General features: G+C 39.7%; 1 long non-coding RNA gene and 1 pseudogene across 1 annotated transcript in view; one reads left to right on the top strand and one right to left on the bottom strand.

Moving 5' to 3' along the window:
* The window catches only part of LOC136390922 (uncharacterized), a 219888-nt gene that overhangs the window by 16437 nt on the left and 182971 nt on the right, over nucleotides 1-20480 (top strand). The gene's annotated exons all lie outside the window — the stretch shown is intronic.
* LOC136393995 (olfactory receptor 10J3-like) lies at nucleotides 1952-2894 on the bottom strand (annotated as a pseudogene).

The raw sequence follows: 20480 nt of genomic DNA, 5'->3' as shown, positions 1-20480 counted from the left end.
ATCCAGAATAGAGTAAAAGGATGAGAGAAAGAGAATTCTTCCTTGCATCAGAACATCTGCTTTACCTTCTGTGATGCTCGCAAATAAAATGCTTATTTCAACTCAGGTTTAGAGCTGGAGTATCTAAGAAGAAATTTCTGAAGATTAACCTCTGAAGGTTTAGGGCTTACTGGAAATTTTTTCAAGTCAAGCTTCAGATATCTGCTGATTAACAAATATTTTTAGAAGTTGTAGTTAAAGTGCTTACATGTATAATAATATCTCAAAGAGTCTAGCTTTATCTTTCTCTCATGCACACATACAAAAAAAAAACCTCTACTTTTGCTTGGCTCTTTTTATAACTAAGTATATATTACTTATTTTCTGATATTAGTCTTATTAACCATAAAATAGAGTTAAATAAGAATGTATTAACAAAGTACTTTTATAAAAAGATTACTATAAAATGTTAAGTCCAGTTTGTTGCTCTTGTAACCATGATTCAATATTACCAATTTAGTGATCAAAGTTACACATTTTGTAACAAATCAATAGTATATAATCAATCAATTGTGTTTTTTCACCTCTGGGAAAGCTCTCATGATAGTTAAACCTGTTCCCCTCTGCTGAAGCATATTACAGGTTAACATCCAAGCAAGAAGAATATGTTACCACCTCTCTCCTCACTCCCACTCTGCTGGAGCTTGCCGTGCTGATTCTTCCCTGCTCAAGGCCTAAAAGGACACTTAACTGTGGACCTCTGTCTACACTTGTTACATGAAACAAAAATCTAAGTTATAAGTTACTTGCCAGCTTCAATTCTTGTAACAACCAAAGGAAGGAGTCTGACTTTCAGATATGCCAGCTCTGAGAGATATGGGCACTCTTTTCTTTGCAGCAGTACCTGTATTATGTCATTGGTTTTCATGGTAACAGGCAACGAGACCTGTGGGTCATTTTTTCTAGTTTCATTTCCAACTTCAATACTCTTTTCACTCTTCCTATTGGAAGTGTGAAAAACAATGGGCTTTTCAGCATGTTTTACTTCACTTTTGGAGTTTTCTCATCTTGGTATCTCTGGACTATGGATGTCTCACCTGTGGGTTTTCAGAAGCTGATGGCATTTTGCTTTCCCACATTTGCACTCATTTTCAGAAATGGCCAGTTAGGGCAGTTCCAGTTACTTGGAAAGTGTGCACGCATTCTTTTGATAATTTCTCAGACTGCGATGGGATATTAGCAAGTGGCAAAAACCGGTTACAAGAAACACTTTAATGTCGACGAGAAAGGCTATGCAGGCATGTCTCCTCACGTAACTATTAAGATGTTTGCACAGATCACTCCTACACCCTTAATAACCCATACAAAAAAAAGTCTTTCTAAGATTGTTTTAAACCCTTCGTTTATTAGCTCTTTAGAACTCTGCTGTATTCTGCATCTCAATGGAGTTGTATAACTCAACATATTCTCAGGGTATATATAGCTATGTACATGTATGTGAAAAAGAACATGGAGCCTGACCTTTGGTGGTGCAGGGATAAAGCATTGACCTGGAATGCTGAGGTTGCCAGTTTGAAACCCTGGGCTTTCTTGGTCAAGGCACATATGGGAATTGATGCTTTCTGCTTCTCCTCACCTTCTCTCCCTCTCTCTCTCTTTTTCTCTTCTCTAAAATGACAATAAAATCTTTTTTAAAAAGAACATGGATATGAGTGACTCAGGCATGTAAAACTTTCTCCTACATTATTAATGTACATGAAGTCACAGAAGGAAGACACAAAGAACCATGACTAGCTCAAATGAAAAACTTCAGTTTTAGCACCCAATTAAGCTTAATCTATTCTTCTTGATCCCATATTTAAAGATGTTATTAAAACAGCATTAAAATTAACACATATTTATAAAATAAAATAAAATAAAATAAAATAAAATAAAATAAAATAAAATAAAAGGTCTTCACAACTTTTCCCCATTAAGGGAAGAGAGGTTTTCTCCCCATGGGTCTACACAGAGCATCTCTGACCTCCTTGTTCCTCAGGCTGCACACAACAGGGTTCAGCAGGGCAGTGATGACAGTGTAGGTCACTGAGATGAGTATGTCCTGCCCTAGTAAACTCTGTAACTTAGGCTTAAGGTAGATGATGGAGGCACAGCCATAGTGGATGATGACCACTGTAAAGTGGGAGGCACAGGTAACAAAAGCCTTCTTCTGACCCTCAGCTGAAGCAATCTTAAGGACTGTAGAGATAATAAGGACATAAGAGATAAAGACCAGGCTCATGAGTAAAACGAGGACACAGACACTGACAACAAAGTTGATGATCTCATTGACCATGGTGTCTGTACAAGCCAGCTTCAGCAGGGGTTTCACATCACAGAAGAAGTAAGAGATGACAAAGTCATCACAGAAGAGAGGCAAAACACAGATTTTACTTAGACAATGGCCATGCCCAGACCAATCCTCAGTGATCCAGATACAAACTGCACACAAGCCTTTTTAGTCTTGATAACTGAGTACCGTAGGGGTTTATAGATGGCCATATAGCAATCATATCCCATTGTTGTGAGCAGGAAGCAGTTGTTGCTACCAAAGATGAGATAGAAGAAAAGCTAACTGGCACAGCCTTGGATAGCAATGGTCTGATGAGGACTCATCAGGCCAGAAAGCATGGGGAGATGATAGCTACAGTATAGCAGGTCTCAGAAATGGACAACATGTTCAGGAAAAAGTACATGGGAGTATGGATGTGACAATGCAGGTGAATAATAATAATAATAATAATGGCATTGCCAGAGAGAGTCAGCATATACAAAGTTAGAAAGATAACAATGAAGACAAGCTTGTGTTACCACCCAAAGCTGGAGAAACCTTCAAAGAAGAACTCAGCCACAGCTGTGGAGTTTGGTTTTGTCATTGAAAAAGGTCTGGTCTGAAAGAGTTGGGTAAAGAAAAGATAGGTGTAATGAGTTAACTATGAAAGATAGTAGGCTGGACTAAGGCCTTCAGTAAAGGGTTTCTCATCTTCTGAGTTATGGCCCTTGAAATCTGGGGACACCACTGGCCAGCTGTTGACTAATTGCTCAGAGTCATCACCTTTGTCGATCCTCTTCTTTGGAACTACAGATATGTTATGTTAAGACCTATGATTCAGGGCAAGATGGCGATGGAGTAGGCGGATGTACCAACTTCTATCTCCCAGAACTAAAGTGGATTACAACTTAATTTTAAGAACCATCATCGGGAAAAACCAACTTTGGACTAAACTAAGAAGACTCTTTGTGTGGTGGTTACAGGGGGAGGGGTGAGAGGGAGAGGGAGAGGGGGAGGGGGAGGGGAAGGGGCACAAAGAAAACTAGATAGAAGGTGACAGAGGACAATCTGACTTTGGGTGATGGGTATGCAACATAATTGAACAACAAGATAACCTGGACATGTTATCTTTGAATATATGTATCCTGATTTATTGATGCCGCCCCATTAAAAAAATAAAATTATTAAAAGAAAAAAAAAAGAAGACTCTTTAACCAAGGATCACTGAAGAAGCCAACTGAGACTAGTAGGAAAAGCGGAGAGGGCTGACCAGCTGCCGAGAGCAAACAACAGCCTGGAGAGACTCACATGGCAGGAAGTGAGTTTAGCGAAGAGGGGAGGGTCCTGGGCCCCAGGAACAAAGCCCCAGCCTGCAGCCCCAGAGTGTAGAAGAGGTGTACAGACAGTATTTAGCTGCAAAACAAGCCAGGATGTTCTTTGTGAGAAAGAGACAGATTTCTCACAAACAGGATTCTTCTTAAAGGGACTACGCAGAAAACCTTTTTCATAACCACTCACCTGGGACTTTGGAGGATGGGAAGAGATGAGAGGACTGGAGTAGCAGGAAGAGAGTGTAATCTAGGAGACACAGGGAGAAACCCTTTGAGGGACAGCCACCCTAACCCCTGGGCTGAGTAACTCCCCAAATCTAAAGTGAATATTTCTCCTAGAACCAGCAATACCAGCAAAGGAAAGCAGGTCACCAGCCAAACAGAAGCTCTCCTGCTGCACTCAGAGCAGAGTCATTTAGAAAGAGGAAGCCATCAGGGATACAGTATTGAGTGCAAAGGTCTGAGCTGCATCACCCCAACCCACATTGCTGAGTGGTCTCTGGAGGGCGGGTGGCTGCAGGACACAGAAGCATGGTCCCTTCAGCAAGGGTGGAAGCCAGGCCGGCCACAACTGAGACCCAGTGTGAGCTCAGTCCCACCCGATGGGGGTGGAGGTTGAGGGAGGCCGTGGGGCAGAAGGGGCACAAGAAAATGGTCTGACCTACAGCTGTGGGCTGGGTGAGCAAGAGTGGTTCCACCTGCAGTCCCACGCACAGGGGCAAGGCAAAAGCCAGGGAACCAGCAGAGACTCATGGCTGGGCATAGGTGCACAGCCTTGCCTGCAGTGCTGAGGCTTGAGGCCCTGGCATGGCACACAGGTGCAGGCCTGCCCACGGAGTGGGATAAAGGCTGAGGCTGGCCAGGGCTTATAGCTGGGCATGTGAACAATCCAACAGGAAGATATAACCATTATAAATATCCATGCACCTAATATAGGAGCACCTAAATATATAAAGCAGACTTTAATGGATATAAAAGGCGAGATCAACAGCAATACTATAGTAGTAGGGGATTTCAATACCCCACTAACATTACTAGATAGATCCTCAAGAAAGAAAATTAACAAAGAAACAGCAGACTTAAAGGACACACTAGATCAACTGGATTTAATAGATATCTTTAGAACCTTTCACCCTAAAGCTGCAGAATATACATTCTTTTCAAGTGCTCATGGTACATTCTCTAGGATAGACCACATGTTAGGGCACAAAAGTGGTCTCAACAAATTTAAGAAGATTGAAATCATATTAAGCATCTTCTCTGATCACAATGGCCTGAAACTAGAAATCAACCACAACAGAAAAACTGAAAAATACTCAAACACTTGGAAACTAAATAGCATGTTATTAAATAACAAATGGATTAACAATGAGATCAGAGAAGAAATTTTAAAAATTCCTAGAAACAAATAATGAGCATACAACTCAAAATTTATTGGCCACAGCAAAAGCAATACTGAGAGGGAAATTCATAGCATTACAGGCATATCTTAAGAAGTGAGAAAAAGCTCAAATAAATAACTTAACCCTGCATCTAAAGAACTAGAAAAAGAACAGCAAGTAAAGCCCAGAGGTAGTAGAGGAAGGAACTAATAAAGGTCAGAGTGGAAATAAATGACATAGAGGCTAAAAAAACAATATAGAGGATCAATGAAACCAAAAACTGGTTCTTTGAAAAGGTAAGGAAGATTGATGACCTTTAACCAGATTCACCAAGAAAAAAAGAGAGAGGACTCAAATAAATAATATTAGAAATGAGAATGGAGAAATAACTACTGACACAACAAATACAAAGGATTGTAAGAAACTACTATGAAGAACTGTATGCCAAAAAATTAGACAACTTAGGTAAAATGGACAAATTCCTTGAAACATATACTCTTTCAAAAATCAATCTGAAAGAACCAGAAAACCTAAACAGACCAATTACTACAAATGAGATCAAAACAGTTATCAAAAAACTCCCAACAAACAAAAGCCCTGGGCCAGATAGCTTCACAGGTGAATTCTACCAAATATTCAAAGAACTAACTCCTTTCCTTCTCAAGCTATTTCAAAAAATTCAAGAGGAGGGAAAACTTCCAAGCTCCTTTTATGAGGCAAGCATAATTCTGATTCCATAACCAGGTAAAGACAACACAAAGAAAGAAAATTATAAGCCAATATCCCTGATGAATTTAGATGCTAAAATCCTCAACAAAATATTAGTAAACTGGATTCAGCAATATATGAAAAAAATCATACATCATGATGAAGTAGGATTTATTCTGGGGTGGCAAGGCTGGTACAATATTTGCAAATCAATCAATGTGATTCATCCCATAAAAAAAAGGAAGGAGAAAAACCACATGATAATTTTAATAGATGCAGGAAAAGCATTTGATAAAATCCAGCACCCATTTATGATCAAAACTCTCAGCAAAGTGGGAATACAGGGAAGATACTCAACATGATAAAGGCCATCTATGACAAACCCACAGCCAACATCATACTCAATGGGCAAAAATTAAAAGCAATCCTTTTAAGATCAGGAACAAGGCAGGAGTGACCCCTTTCACCACTCTTATTTAACATAGTTCTGGAAGTCTTAGCCACAGCAATCAGACAAGAAGAAATAAAAGGAATCCAAATTGGAAAAGAAGTAAAATTCATTATTTGCAGATGATATGATGCTATATATAGAAAACCCTAAAGTCTCAGTCAAAAAACTATTGGACCTGATAAATGTATTCAGCAAGGTGGCAGGATATAAAATTAATACTCAGAAATCAGAGGCATTTTTATATACCAACAATGAGCTGAAAGAAAGAGAAATTAAGGAAACAATCCCCTTTGTTATTGCAACAAAAAAATAAAGTACCTAGGAGTAAATTTAACCAAGCAGATTAAAGACTTGTACTCAGAAAATTATAAAACACAGATAAAAGAAATCAAAGAAGATACAAACAAGTGGAAGCATATACTGTGTTCATGGATAGGAAGAATAAACATCATTAAAATGTCTATACTACCCAAAGCAATTTATAAATTCAATGTAGTACCAATTAAAATACCAATGACATACTTCAAAGATATAGAACACACATTCCAAAAATTTATATGGAACCAAAAGAGAACATGAATAGCCTCAACAATCTTGAAAAGGAAAAATAAAGTGGGAGGTATCACACTTCCTGATATCAAGTTATACTACAAGGCCATTGTACTCCAAACAGCTTGGAACTAGCATAAGAACAAGCATATAGAGCAATGAAACAGAACAGAGAACCCAGAAATAAATCCACACCTTTATGGACAATTGATATTTGACAAAGGAGGTAAGAGCATAGAATGAAGTAAAGACAGCCTCTTTAACTAATGGTGTTGGGAAAATTGGACAGTTACCTGCAAAAAAAAGTGAAACTAGATCACCAACTTACACCATTCACAAAAATAAACTCAAAATTGATAAAAGACTTAAATGTAAGCCATAAAACCATAAGCATCTTAGAAGAAAACATAGGCAGTAAGCTCTTCAACATCTCTCGCAATAATATACTTGCTGATTTATCTCCACGGACAAGTGAAATAAAGGACAGGATGAACAAATGGGACTATATCAAACTAAAAAGGTTTTGCACAGCTAAAGACACTATGAACAGAATAAAAAGACAAATTACACAATGGGAGAACATATTCGACAATATGTCTGATAAGGGGTTAATAACCGAAATTTATAAAGAACTTGTAAAACTCAACACCAGGGAGATAAACAATCCAATCAAAAATGGCAAAAGAAATGAATAGCCACTTCTCCAAAGAGGACATACAGATGGCCAATAGACAGATGAAAAAATGTTCAACATCACTATTCATAAGAGAAATGCAAATTAAAACCACAATGAGAAATCACCTCATACCAGTCAGAATGGCACACATTAACAAAACAACACACGATAGGTGCTGGCGAGGATGTGGAGAAAAGGGAACCCTCCTGCACTGGTGGTGGGAATGTAGACTGGTGCAGCCACTGTGGAAAACAGTATGGAGATTCCTCAAAAAATTAAAAATGGAACTGCCTTTTGACCCAGACATCCCACTTTTAGGAATATATCCCAAGAACACCATATCTCTGATTCAAAAGTAGAAATGCACTCCCATGTTTATGGCAGCATTGTTCACAATAGCAAAGATCTGGAAACAACCCAAGTGTCCATCAGTGGACGAGTGGATTAAGAAGCTGTGGTACATATATACAATGGAATACTATGGGGCCATGAAAAAGAAGGAAATCTTACCTTTTGCGACAACGTGGATGGACCTGGAAACTATTATGTTAAGTGAAATAAACAAGGCAGAAAAAGAAAAATATCATATGAACTCACTCATTTGAGGAATCCAATGAGCAATGTGAACTGAGGAATGAAATTGAGACAGAGGAGGGATCAAAGGGACCAGAGGAGAAGAGGACAGAGGGAAAGGGGATGATAGGATTGGATAAACCTGAAGGGAAGGGGAGAGGGTGCTATTGAGAGGAGGGCAAGGGAGATGTTGAGGGGAATATGGGGGAGGGGGGATACATTCAGGGTAACACTAGAATCTATGTAAAACACAATAAATAAAAAGACCCTATTATTCAGATCAGAAATAGATCTGAGAGGGAAAGTAGAGACAAATTAAAAGACATATTTTATAGAAATAATTACCAGCCATTGAAGAATTGAGTCCATGTCAAGGAAGAAGCCTAGCTCTATAGGCCTCCTCAAACACACTTGAACCAGTACCCTAAAATTTAGTGAGGAACAGTTACCTAGGTAAAAACAAAAGATAACTGATACTGATATCTATACTGTCAGAATGCACTACCAACACCAAATGCTTCCTGAGGGTCTTAGATTGACTCTCTCCCAGAACCTGGGTCCTAGGCTTCACGTAGATCCACTGTGATCTTGAAATATTAGAAGGAAAACACTTCTACTGAATATTCCTCTTTGTCTGCATCAAATGTTCTTTAATATTATGAAAAATGGTTGAGAAATCTCCACAGGTTTTCAGTTTATCTTCTTGAATTCTAAATGAAGGGAGAAAAAAGATGGAATAAATTTCCTTCAAGTAGAAAATAGATTTTCTTAGTGTGAGAGCAAAGATAAAATTTATTTAACCAGAGAAAGACCAGATGTTTTATTTTTTCCTTCAATTTTTTATATTCCAAGTTGTGATGGGGTTGGAAATAAGCTTACCCCATGTCAGCTCAAAAGTGGAGAGTACTGGGAAAGATTTAACTTTGCTCCTTAAATTATATTAACTTTTGATAAAGCCTATTATGTTTAATCATTATCTATACTCAGAAAGCTGATAATCATCCCAATTTTTTCCCTTCATTTCTCTACCTTAAAGACAGTACCTTCTGAAATTCTTTCCCCTCTGTCCTGTTTTCTCTCCATGCTCTCTACCAAAACTCAACTTCTGATCACTATCATTATCCTCTGTGATAATTTCAGTGGTCTCCTATCTAATCTCCCTCGCTTCAGTCAACCTTAGTCCAAGTCCAAGTCTTCCACCTGAATGTTGTCATTTCTAAAGGAGGCCACATTACTTGTTAAAAAAAAAAAAAATCAGCTCATGAAGCCTCCTGCATAAATTCTTTAGTACCTCCTCAAAATTGTAAGCATAAAATTTAAACTCATTTGTAAATTGAGTATGATAATACTCCATAAAGTTACTGTGAATATGGGTTAATATATTTGAAGAGTTTGACATAGCACCTGGCACATAGGCAGCCTTTGATAAAGAGACATTTTATTAGTGGTTATTTTTTTGTAATTTCCAAAAATGAAACTAGTACAAATATCTAAAGGAAGCAAGGTAGGGATAGGTAGGCTTCAGCCTAGCATTCTAGGACTTTTAAACAAGCTGGTAACTATTTCGACCTTGATTTTGTACATTTTATCATTTCTTTTCCAATTGCTCCTGTGGACTTTTTAATGCTCTTTTAAAGTCTTCTTAAGATGCATTGACTAGAAACATGTGTTGCTACATGTACTATTTCAACACAGGTCTGGACATTAAATCCAGTTTATTGCTCTTATAACCATTATTTAATAACAATAGTTTAGTGATCAAAATTATGTATTCTGCCCTGGCCGGTTGGCTTAGTGGTAGAGTGTCGGCCTGGCGTGCAGGAGTCCCAGTTTCGATTCCCTGGCCAGGGCACACAGGAGAAGCGCCCATCTGCTTCTCCACCGCTCCCCCTCTCCTTCCTCTCTGTCTCTCTCTTCCCCTCCCACAGCCAAGGCTCCATTGGAGCAAAGTTGGCCCAGGCATTAAGGATGGCTCCTTGGCCTCTGCCTCAAGCGCTAGAATGGCTTTGGTTGCAACAGAGCAATGCCCCAGATAGGCAGAACATTGCCCCCTGGTGGGCATGTCAGGTAGATCCCAGTTGGGCATATGCAGGAGTCTGTCTGACTGCCTCCCAGTTTCCAACTTCAGAAAAATACAAAAAAAAATTTTGTATTCTGTAACAAATCAAAAGTATATAATCAACCCTGTGTTTCACCTCTGACCAAGTTCTTATTACAGTTGAAAGGCCTGCTCCTCTCTGGCTGATGCACACCAAGGATTATCATCTGAGCAAGAAGAATGAACATAAGCAGGAGCTACATTACTCTACCTCAGTCCCCTTCTCTTCACTCCCACCATGCTGAGGATTGCAGTTCTGATTCTCATTCAAGGCCAAGAGCACAGCCTGACTGTGGGAATGTGTGGGCACCTCTTTCAAAGAAAAATAACCCTAGTTTATAAGTTACTTGTTAGCTTCAGTTCTCATAACAACCAAAGAAGCAGACTCTGACCTTCAGATATGCCAGCTCCGGGAGATTTTGTGACCTTCCATCAGTTGCCTGAACACACTTGGCTAGTTTGCACTGCATACACACAAATACATACACAGAGATCAAAGGATTCTCAAGCCCCTCTTTTTGATTCATTTCTTCTATTTCTTGTTCATTCCCCTCTTTCTCCCTCCTTATAAAAACCCTTGTTTGCACCAAAAAATTCGGATAAGTTTTTGAGGACAGGACTCTTTCCATCTTCTTAGGTGACTGGCACTTGAATAAACCTCTTTCCTGCTCATCAGCCCTTGTCTCGTGTAATTGTTCTTCACGATGACAGGCAGCCAGATCTCTGGATCATTTTTCCTGTTTTAGCACTTCCTTAGGGGGCACAATTTACATCATAGCCCAGTATAGTATATGCCCATCTTTCCACTTCCTGCTTTCCAGTTGCAATCTTCCTATCTTGCGTTTTCCTTCTTCTTTAGGGGGAAAGATGTAAGGCAAGGCAAAGAAATTAATGTTGTTGTTTTCAGATACAGCCTTTTGGGATGTATAATGGGTATTTTCCTCTAAATTATGGACAAACCATTTTTATCAGGTGACTTCTATTCTCAGTCATCAGATGACTGATGAAATCTGACTATCATATCTGTTTTGAAAACAGCGGGCAAAAAAATATAAAGACTAAAGGTAAAATAATTCATCCCAGCATTCTGTCCTCTTTCAAGGAACCTTCTCAGAAATCCCACCCAACTTTTGTTTAAATCCCACTAACCAGACTTAATTACATAACCAAATGTAACTGCAAGGAAGGTTGGGAAACATAGTCTCTTACCTGCACCACCTTAAGTAAAACCAGGTTTTATTTCTAAAAATAATGGTAAAATAGATACTGAATGGGCAAACAGCAAATGCTTTCACGGCAATACATAATCTGTGTGAAGTCAGTAAACTAAGCTGTGTGACTTCAACTGAGCATAGTGCAAAGTGAATGTGAAATTATTGAGATGGGAAAGGAAGGGTATGTGCTACCAGTGTGAATTAGTATGACACTGAGAAATGTAGAATCAGTGTGTTATTAATAATGTGGTGAGTGGTATATAATCTGTGTGGGTTCAGTGAGATGGTGATTATATGCACAATTACTGTGGGGTCAGTCAATCAGTGTCTGTTTGGCCTATACTGTGAACATTTACTAAAGCCTTAAAACCATTTTTCAGCTTTTTGAAAATATCTCTCTGTAAGAACTACTCAACAAGATCAGAGAAAGGTGGGAAATACCCTGCTGTTCTATCTGGAGGCTTTCTCTATATAAGTTGTTTGTGTTCAGGGTCTGCCTTTGCTGGGGCAGATGTTCCATTTACAGATACACATGGCCCCTCTTGTCAGTTCCAAGCAGGTTCCACTTTGCCGCTGTCTTCTGTGGCCAACTTTCCTCATGTTAGCAGGCTTCATTCATCACAGTAGGAAAGTTTCCATATCTCAGCCCAAAGGCAGAACTGCTAAAAAGTTATCTTGACATGTTGATTACCTGCTTTATCTCAACTACAGGCCTTCAAGACCCTTCACATAGCCAGAAACACTTTCAATTATTACTGCACTGGTTTATCAGGGTTTATCTTTGGTTTATCTTTGTGTTCCTATTATGGTCTCAATGACCTTCTTTGTTTCAGTGATAGACCTTTGAATTTTTGCTGCATCTGTCTAAGATTTGTCCTGCTTATCGTTGCCTCTGTTCCTATAGGATGTGTTTTCTTGTCACAAAGACGGGGTTTGTGGCCTCTATTGCACCATCCAGCACTGCCACTCACACAACTCTAGAACACTTATATTGATAGATGCCCTCTGTAAGAGAGATATCCAGAAAAAGAATGCTTTTATCAGGCTTCTTGAGCTACACAATGGGAGGATATCCTTTCTTAGGGTTTCAAAGGACAACAGAGAATTTCAACATAAACTGGGAGTACTGCTCTGTTGTTGGTCCAGTTAATGCCAAGTTGATGACAGAAAAGAACAACTGATATATCATAAGATTGGCGAGCAAGCCCAAATCCTTTCTGAGGTCAACATTTCTAACCCCACCAAATTCTGCAGCTCAAAAAGCAGTGTAAGTATAAGTGTGACATTGTGAAAAATCAACTACTTTAGGAGCTATACCTAAAATTATTTAATTTTTGGTTAGAAATGTGGTTGACAATGTGCCTTAAAACATCATAAGCTCTATGAGATGACATTAACTCATGGTGTAAAGCCAGTTCACAGCCCACTGGCCCATGCAGGTTCACATTGGATTCAGACAGTCGGTAAAGAAACAACGGAGCCAAAAACTGGTGGGCCGTCATCTTTAATCCTAGCTTGCACTCAGCAGGCAAGTAAAAACACACACTGGGCTTCAAAACCCACTCACATTCAGTGCTCACTAAGCTACTGACTTATCCGAGTTTCCTAGAATCAAAGGTTTCTAGCTCACCAGACTTATTCACCTCTATTCCCCATCTCCTTCCTTCTCCCTGCACAAACTCTGCACAAACTGACTTCTCACTCAGCAGTCCATCATCTTGGCTGCTTCTCCTGGTTTCCTCCACATGGCCTTTCTCTGCTCTCCTCTCTAATGTTAATCTCAGGAACCCAGAACGCAAGCCCCCAGTCTGCCCCACTTTAATCCAATCAAAACCCCTTTAATCCAATATACAAAATAGGGAAGTCTCTGATACAAAGTCCACCTCACATCAAAAAGGGTGGGAGCCTGACCAGGCGGTGGCACAGTGGATAGAGCATCGAACTGGGATGCTGAAGGACCCAGGTTCGAGACCTCGAGATTGCCAGCTTGAGCATGGGCTCATCTGGTTTGAGCAAAAGCTCACCAGCTTGGACCCAAGGTTGCTGGCTCAAGCAAGGGGTTACTCGGTTTGCTGAAGGCCTGCGGTCAAGGCATATATGAGAAAGCAATCAATGAACAACTAAGGTGTCACAAGGCGCAACGAAAAACTAATGATTGATGCTTCTCATCTCTCTGTTCCTGTCTGTCTGTCCCTGTCTATCCCTCTCTCTGACTCTCTCTGTCTCTGTAAAAAAAAAATAAATAAATAAAATAAATAAAAATTATAAAAAAAAAAAAAGGGTGGGAAAGACTTAGTCCTAAAACCAAGCCCCAGGCTACAAGGATCCTGCCTGTCCACAGCCCGCCCCCAACACACATTAATATAATTACGCCCATTCCAAGCATAAGGGCAACTAATATCATCACCTGGGAGACGGGCTTCCATGTGGGCAGCACCATCTTTAACAAAGTGAGCATAATATATTTTATCTGTCCAACACATGGACTTATCTGTCATAATAAGTTATGATTTTAGAAATAAAAGCAATGAGAATTTTTAAGAATGATGATCTGAATGAACTACTATTTGAGAGCCCATCCTATCTTAATCTACAAATGCTTCAATATATTACAAAACAAATGGTGAGAAATTAATTTCGGTTTATGTCCCAAGAAATTACCCATTGTTATCTATTCTCAACAAACCTGCAAGACTAAGAGATAGAGCTTTGCTGGGATCAGATACTGAGTTTTGTTTTTCCAACCAAAGGTCTTGATTTGGGGTAGTTATCTTGGATGGGAAATTCTCCTCCTTTTAACAATATCCTATTGAGATAAGTTGGAATTTCTTTTTTTTTTTTTTTCATTTTTCTGAAGCTGGAAACGAGGAGGCAGTCAGAGACAGACTCCCGCATGCGCCCGACCGGGATCCACCCAGCATGCCCACAAGGGGGCGATGTTCTGCCCCTCTGGGGTATCGCTTTGTTGTATCCAGAGCCATTCTAGCACCTGAGACAGAGGCCACAGAGCCATCCCCAGCGCCTGGGCCATCTTTGCTCCAATGGAGCCTCGGCTGCGGGAGGGGAAGAGAGAGACAGAGAGGAAGGAGAGGGGGAAGGGTGGAGAAGCAGACGGGTGCTTCTCCTGTGTGCCCAGGCCAGGAATCGAACCCGGGACTCCTTCACGCCAGGCCGATGCTCTGCTGCTGAGCCAACCGGCCAGGGCTAAGTTGGAATTTCAAATAGGTAAAGTTACTTCAAAAATATAGTCTATGTGGGAAAATGACTTTTTGGAAAACTAACGTTTGTTCCCTTTTAGAATAAATAAGAAAGTAGAAATTATCACCCATAAACCCACTGTCAAATATCCAACATCATGTTTGGCTTTCTCTGGAGAGAAAGATTGGCCCCAGTGTCAGGACAGCACATATAGTGTTCATATAAATTTGGAACACTATGTTACAATTTATAAGGCATAACTAACTCAACAACCCAAAAGAAAATTATTGCCCCTTGATTACAAAATATTTTTTCTTTTCAAGTATTCTTTGGCTTATTACATATAAAAGCAACTCCATGATCAAAAAGACCATGAGAATCATTCCAGATGCTAGATGATGTCAGATTGTCAATTCCTTTCACAGTCCTCTTATTAAATCAACAGTCCACAGTCCTGGCTACTCAATGCTATTGAATATCTCCATTGGGTCAGGACTGGTGTTAATGAGACATTCTAGAACCAGGATAGGAAACCAGGAAGAAAAATAAAATAAATCTAAGACTTACAGGAAAGGTCTGGGAATTGGAAAAGCCAAGAGGGTTTAGAAGCCAAATGAGAAGTCAGGAATCAGATGCATATCAGGAGCCAAGATTAAGTGTGTGAGTTAAAAATCAAGTCAGCAGTTAAGAACCAGGAAACACACAGGCACCAGAGTCAGGCAGTACAAGTCAAAGGGCCAGAAAACAAGTAAAACTTCACATCAGCAGATTAAAAGACATCATCATGATGGTCTTGATGCTGAGGTACCTACTATTTTAGGTAAGAAGGTTCTTAACCCAGTTCTGTAGAAACAATCCAGAAATTGACAATTCTGGGTTATGCAGGTGGAAGCAGAGGATTTATGTGACAAATGATGAATTCAAATGGAAGAGGTATAGCATTTGGAATTATACTCATAGACACATCATGATGCCTCTGTGCAGTCCCTGTAATTAGCCATCTATGTTGTATAAAGATTTGAGGGCACTGGCCAAGATTATTAGGGAAAAAATGGAATTTGAGAAATTTCAATTTGACACTTTTCCAACCCCCTATAAGTTCCATTTTCCTACTTTCTGATATCCTGCCTTTCTGATTGTCAAATACTAAGTAATTCCATGCTGCCCATCTGTAGTTCAAACCCTTCTTTGGAGGCATGATATTCAGACTTAAAATTCCAAAAATTTTTTTAAGTGTTTGTTCTGTTTTGTTTTATACTTTGAAAGGCATATCACAGATGTTAAGAGGAAAACAGATATACCAATATAACTCTAAGTGAGGTAAGGATAACAAGTATGCTCATTGCTCTTAAAGATATTAGAATGTGAAGGGAAGAACTAATTAATACAAAAGACCCTCTAGAGCTCTACCCCAGCACTCAAGAAGAATAGGGGTTTAAAAAAAACACTTTTAAAAAAATAACTAAGCATATATGATTTACAGTTTTTCAATATATTGTTTTCCTTCTCAGTAAAAAAACAAAACTTATTAACCAAGACTTCTAAGGATTCTGTTTATGTGATAATGGATTCATCTCCTTTATCTCCTTTTTTAATCAGATGTAGTTGTAACACTAAATAAACATAGACAATGTGAATGTTTATAATTTTTCAAGAATGATCCTTAACATAAAAAATTTTCAGACATTTCTGTTTCCTGGAATGAGATACATTATTGAAAAGGCTGCACTACCAGTGGAAAGAGCAGGACTGCAGTATTATTTTAGAAAGTCTTCCCACATCCCTGTCTCAGTCTCTTCACAGATATATCATTTGTAGAGTTCTTACACATGCAGGTGTTTGGTGCATACTAGCAATTGTTAGTGTGAGCTTACTTATCTAAGCAATGTCCAAGCATCTTCCATTGTAAGCACGTATGCCAGTCAAAAGGAGAGAGTGTAGTAGAAAGCATACCTAATGTAGCTGTAGAAATTCCTGTGTAAGATCCAGAAGACAAGGTAACAATCCCAGGTTTTTCTGTTATACAGTTTAGCTGTATAAGTCTTTGCAAGACATTTAACATTTCTGGGCCTCAGATTCTTCATCTGAAAAATTATAGATTTTGAACTGCATAACTTTAGTCATTTCCAAATATGGGGTCTCTGCCACTGACAGATTACCCTCCTAAGCCGAGAGAAGGCTGGTGAAAGTCTGTCCCGATCTGGGTACAGCATATCCCTAGATGATCAGATATTGGCCTGATGTTTCTCTTCACTCACCTCCTCCTACAATACCAGCCCCACCTCTTACTTTCAGGCCTTGCTCCAGGACACAGAGTTAAACTCCTTAAAACCACAAGTAAACCCTCCACTAATCCATATCACCCTGAGATCTACAGTAATTTACTGAAATTATCTGGACCTCACTTTTCTCCTATGCAAAAGTAGAAGAATAATATTTATCTCACTGACTTTATGAGGATTAAATGAACTACTGTATGTGAAAATGATTTCTAGGTTGTATGGCAATGTGTAAAGTTACCATAGCAACTATAACGACTGGTGGTTTAACACCATCAAAAACACTCTAAAGAAAGCACATCAAGAAGTTGAATTTTGGCCCTGGCCAGTGCCTCAGTGGACAGAGTGTCAGCCAAGTATATGGATGTCCTTGGTTTGATTTCCAGTCAGACCACACAGGAGAAGTGACCAACTGCTTCTTTTCCCCCTCCCTCTCCTCCTTCTCTCCATCAGCAGTGGCTCAGTGGTTTTGAACATGGCCTCAGGAGTGAGGATAGCTCTGCTGATCTGAGCATGTCAGCCACAGGTGCTAGAAATAGCTTAGTTACCCAAACATGGCTCGAGACAGGGTTGCTGGATAGATCTAGTCAGAGCACATATGGGAGTCTGTCTCACTATCTCCCCTACCCTCTCACACACAAAAAAGTTGGATTTTGAGTCAGGACATGTGTGAGTTTTGTATGCCCCCCCCCCCCAAATCCAACAGAATGGCATTGAATTTTACTGTAATCAGATATTGACTTTGGTCAAGAAAGGTTTGTTTAAACTTGTATTTATAAACAAGTGGCATGATCTTGTTTTAATGGCCTGGAAACGTTTGCACATAATTAGTCATTTCCTACCAATGTGACTTGGAGTATTTTTATTTGAAGAGTTAATTGTGGAATTTTAGTAGAGCTTCCTATTACTAATTGTAAAAAATCAATCAAGCACTGGAAAGAACTGCATATTTTTTCCTACAGAGACCAACACATAAATTTTTACTGCCATGGAACACCAAGCACCTATGGTCACAATGGAGCTGCAAGAAATGTTCATTTTAAGAAGAAGCTGAGCACATCATTGGTTTCCTCGGATATGTCTTGAAATTCCTCCTTTGCATAAATGCTCAATGCTATCAAATATCTTCCAACCTTTTCCCCTCCACACCAAAATCTAAAAGCTATTTGTTCATAAAGGATTTCTTAACAGTAAGCTATGGGAAACTTTAATCAGCATTTATTTTTCTTGTCTCTAAGTTTATCCCATCCACAAGTGCAAGTCACATGCCTTTAGACAGTCCTGAAGCCATAAACAAAAGGGTAAACAAGTACTCGCATAGTATAATTTGAGATGTATCACAATCTCTATTGCCCAAAATATCTTCCTCACCCAATGTAGTAGTGCCTGGAATTCCTGGCATTAAGCTCACTGCTGCTAATTTTCTCATCCTTCACCCTATCCTCTCTCCCAGTGTCTACATATATGAATCATACCCACTCTTCCAGGCCCAGCCCATTATCACTCTTCCATGAAGCCTACCATGATCTTCTACTAGTAATTAATCTCTCACTACTCTGAATGCTTAATCTGTATTTGTTTTGTAGTATATATTACTTTATGTTTAAATAAATGTACTATTCTCCACCAGACATAATCTTAAGTCAATTCCTTATAAGGTCTTATTTATTTTTCTACCATTGTTCCATCCCCAGAGCTGGCCCTTGGTAAAGAATCAATATAAGATCAACATTGCCATATGGATGAATAGATGGTAAGCTGTCTTCACCTGGGCTGAGATTTTGTTTTTCATTAACTCTGTATCCCTAAGAAGTTACATTATTTCTCTGGGCCATATTTTCTTTCTATAAAATAAGGCCAATTGAGAGTTATAAAATTTCAGAGCTTTTCTAGCCATCATTACTTATCCACAGGATAATCTTCCAGCTCACATTGGTTCAGCAAGGGCCCAATATTACATACATTCATTTTTTAAAATACTTTGACAATGTTTATACTGTAGTAAGTTTTGAAAAAGAAAATAAAAGGGTAAAGAGAACAGTAAGATAAAGCCAGAGAAAAAAGTAAAAACACAGAAATAAATTCTCTACATTCTTATTTAGTTTCAATAATTGAACATGAATTCAGCTTTGTCCTTTCTCACAATGAAAACTAAAAGATATTAAAGTAAAAGTACAATATTAGTTATGCAAGAAAGTGCAGTTCTGCAAGATGGTGACAGAGTAGGCAGACATTCCAGCTGTGGCCTCCCAGGACCAAATTGGAGTTATAACTAAGTTTAAGAACAATTATCCTGAAAAATCAACTTTGGACTAAATGAAGAGGACTTCATAATCAAGTAGTCACAGAAGCCACATCAAGACTGGTAGGAAGGTTGGAGACATAAAACAAGCTATCCTGACCCAGGAGTGAGCAGCTGCTAAAGGCCCAGAGGGACTCTCAGATGTGGAGAGATTTGTCCTGAGAAGGGAGGCTCCCAAGCCCCAGGCTGCTTGCCCCAGACTGAAACATCAGAGACTGGAAGAGATACCCACATAACATTTTATGGTGAACAGAGACAAGGTTTCTGTCTATGAGAAAGAAATGGGAGATCTCAGGGACATTAGAACAATCTTAAAGGACCAATGTAGAAAATCTTGTTCACAGCCGTTTACCCTGAGCTTCAGCAGAGGGAGGGCTGAGAGAACTAGGGTTGTGGGAGGAGAGTGTGAAGTGGGTGGCCCACTGAGAGACACTGGCAGATGGCCACCAGTCATTCTCCAATACAGAAGTCCCCATCTTTCTTAGGTGGAGCAGTCCCCTCCATGGCATCAGCCTAGAGGAAGGCAACTACCCCACCCTTGGGAATCTCTCTTGCTCATTCTTTGGAAATTAGGTCATTTTGAGAAATAAACCAGAAAGCAGGGTGCATATCAGTGACTCAATTTTCTGGTGTTAAAGCTGGAGATTTTCCCCACTTTCCAAGGGTATGATGGGTACTTCTACCTCATGAGCAAGTCATTAGAAACTGTCCAGACTGTAAGAAGACCAAATATCTGGAATTCAGAGGCCACTGGACTATTCATGATCACACTCTGCTGTGATCTGTAAGAAAAGACAAGACAGACTGAATCTGGGGCTGTGGGGTGGCAGCTACACCCACTACCTTTCTTAATCTTTAAATTGCCCAGACTCTACACTCTATCTGAGGTTATTTTAGTGGCTGTGCCCAACAAGCAACCAGTAGAGAAGCAGCAAGAGGCAGATCTTACTGAATGTTGGGCTTTCTGCTGACTTGCCTCCAGGCCCTGTGTGGGTAAAAACCAATTCAGGTGTGTATCTTGGTATTTCCATGTGCCCCTGGGCCCAGCAGAGGCAGCCACAAATGCTGGTTTACTTGTAGGTCTAAGAAGGTGGTTGAGGGCCAGTCATGGGCAATGTCCTACACTGGTCTGCACTGGGTTCCCTTCTGGGAGCCCCATGGCCGGCATATTTAGTGGCCAGCAGAAGAGAGCATTGGAGCAGGGCCAAACTACCCTGCTGACACTGTGTCCTAAGGGAGGGTTTATCAAACACTAGGCCCAGCTGAGGCAAGTTCTGCTTTCTGTGGTCAACACCTAAAGAGAGGATCACACATTGGACAGGGTGGAGCTTCAGCGTAGGCCAGCTCCAGTCCCAGATATCCTGTCTCACTAAGCTAAGTTCCACAGGGGGAAAAGAGAGAGTCTTTGTGCACAAATATTCAAGGTGTG

The sequence above is a fragment of the Saccopteryx leptura genome, chromosome 2, assembly GCF_036850995.1.
Source record: "Saccopteryx leptura isolate mSacLep1 chromosome 2, mSacLep1_pri_phased_curated, whole genome shotgun sequence".
Lineage (NCBI taxonomy): Eukaryota > Metazoa > Chordata > Mammalia > Chiroptera > Emballonuridae > Saccopteryx > Saccopteryx leptura.
This window is presented reverse-complemented; position numbering and strand designations above follow the sequence as displayed.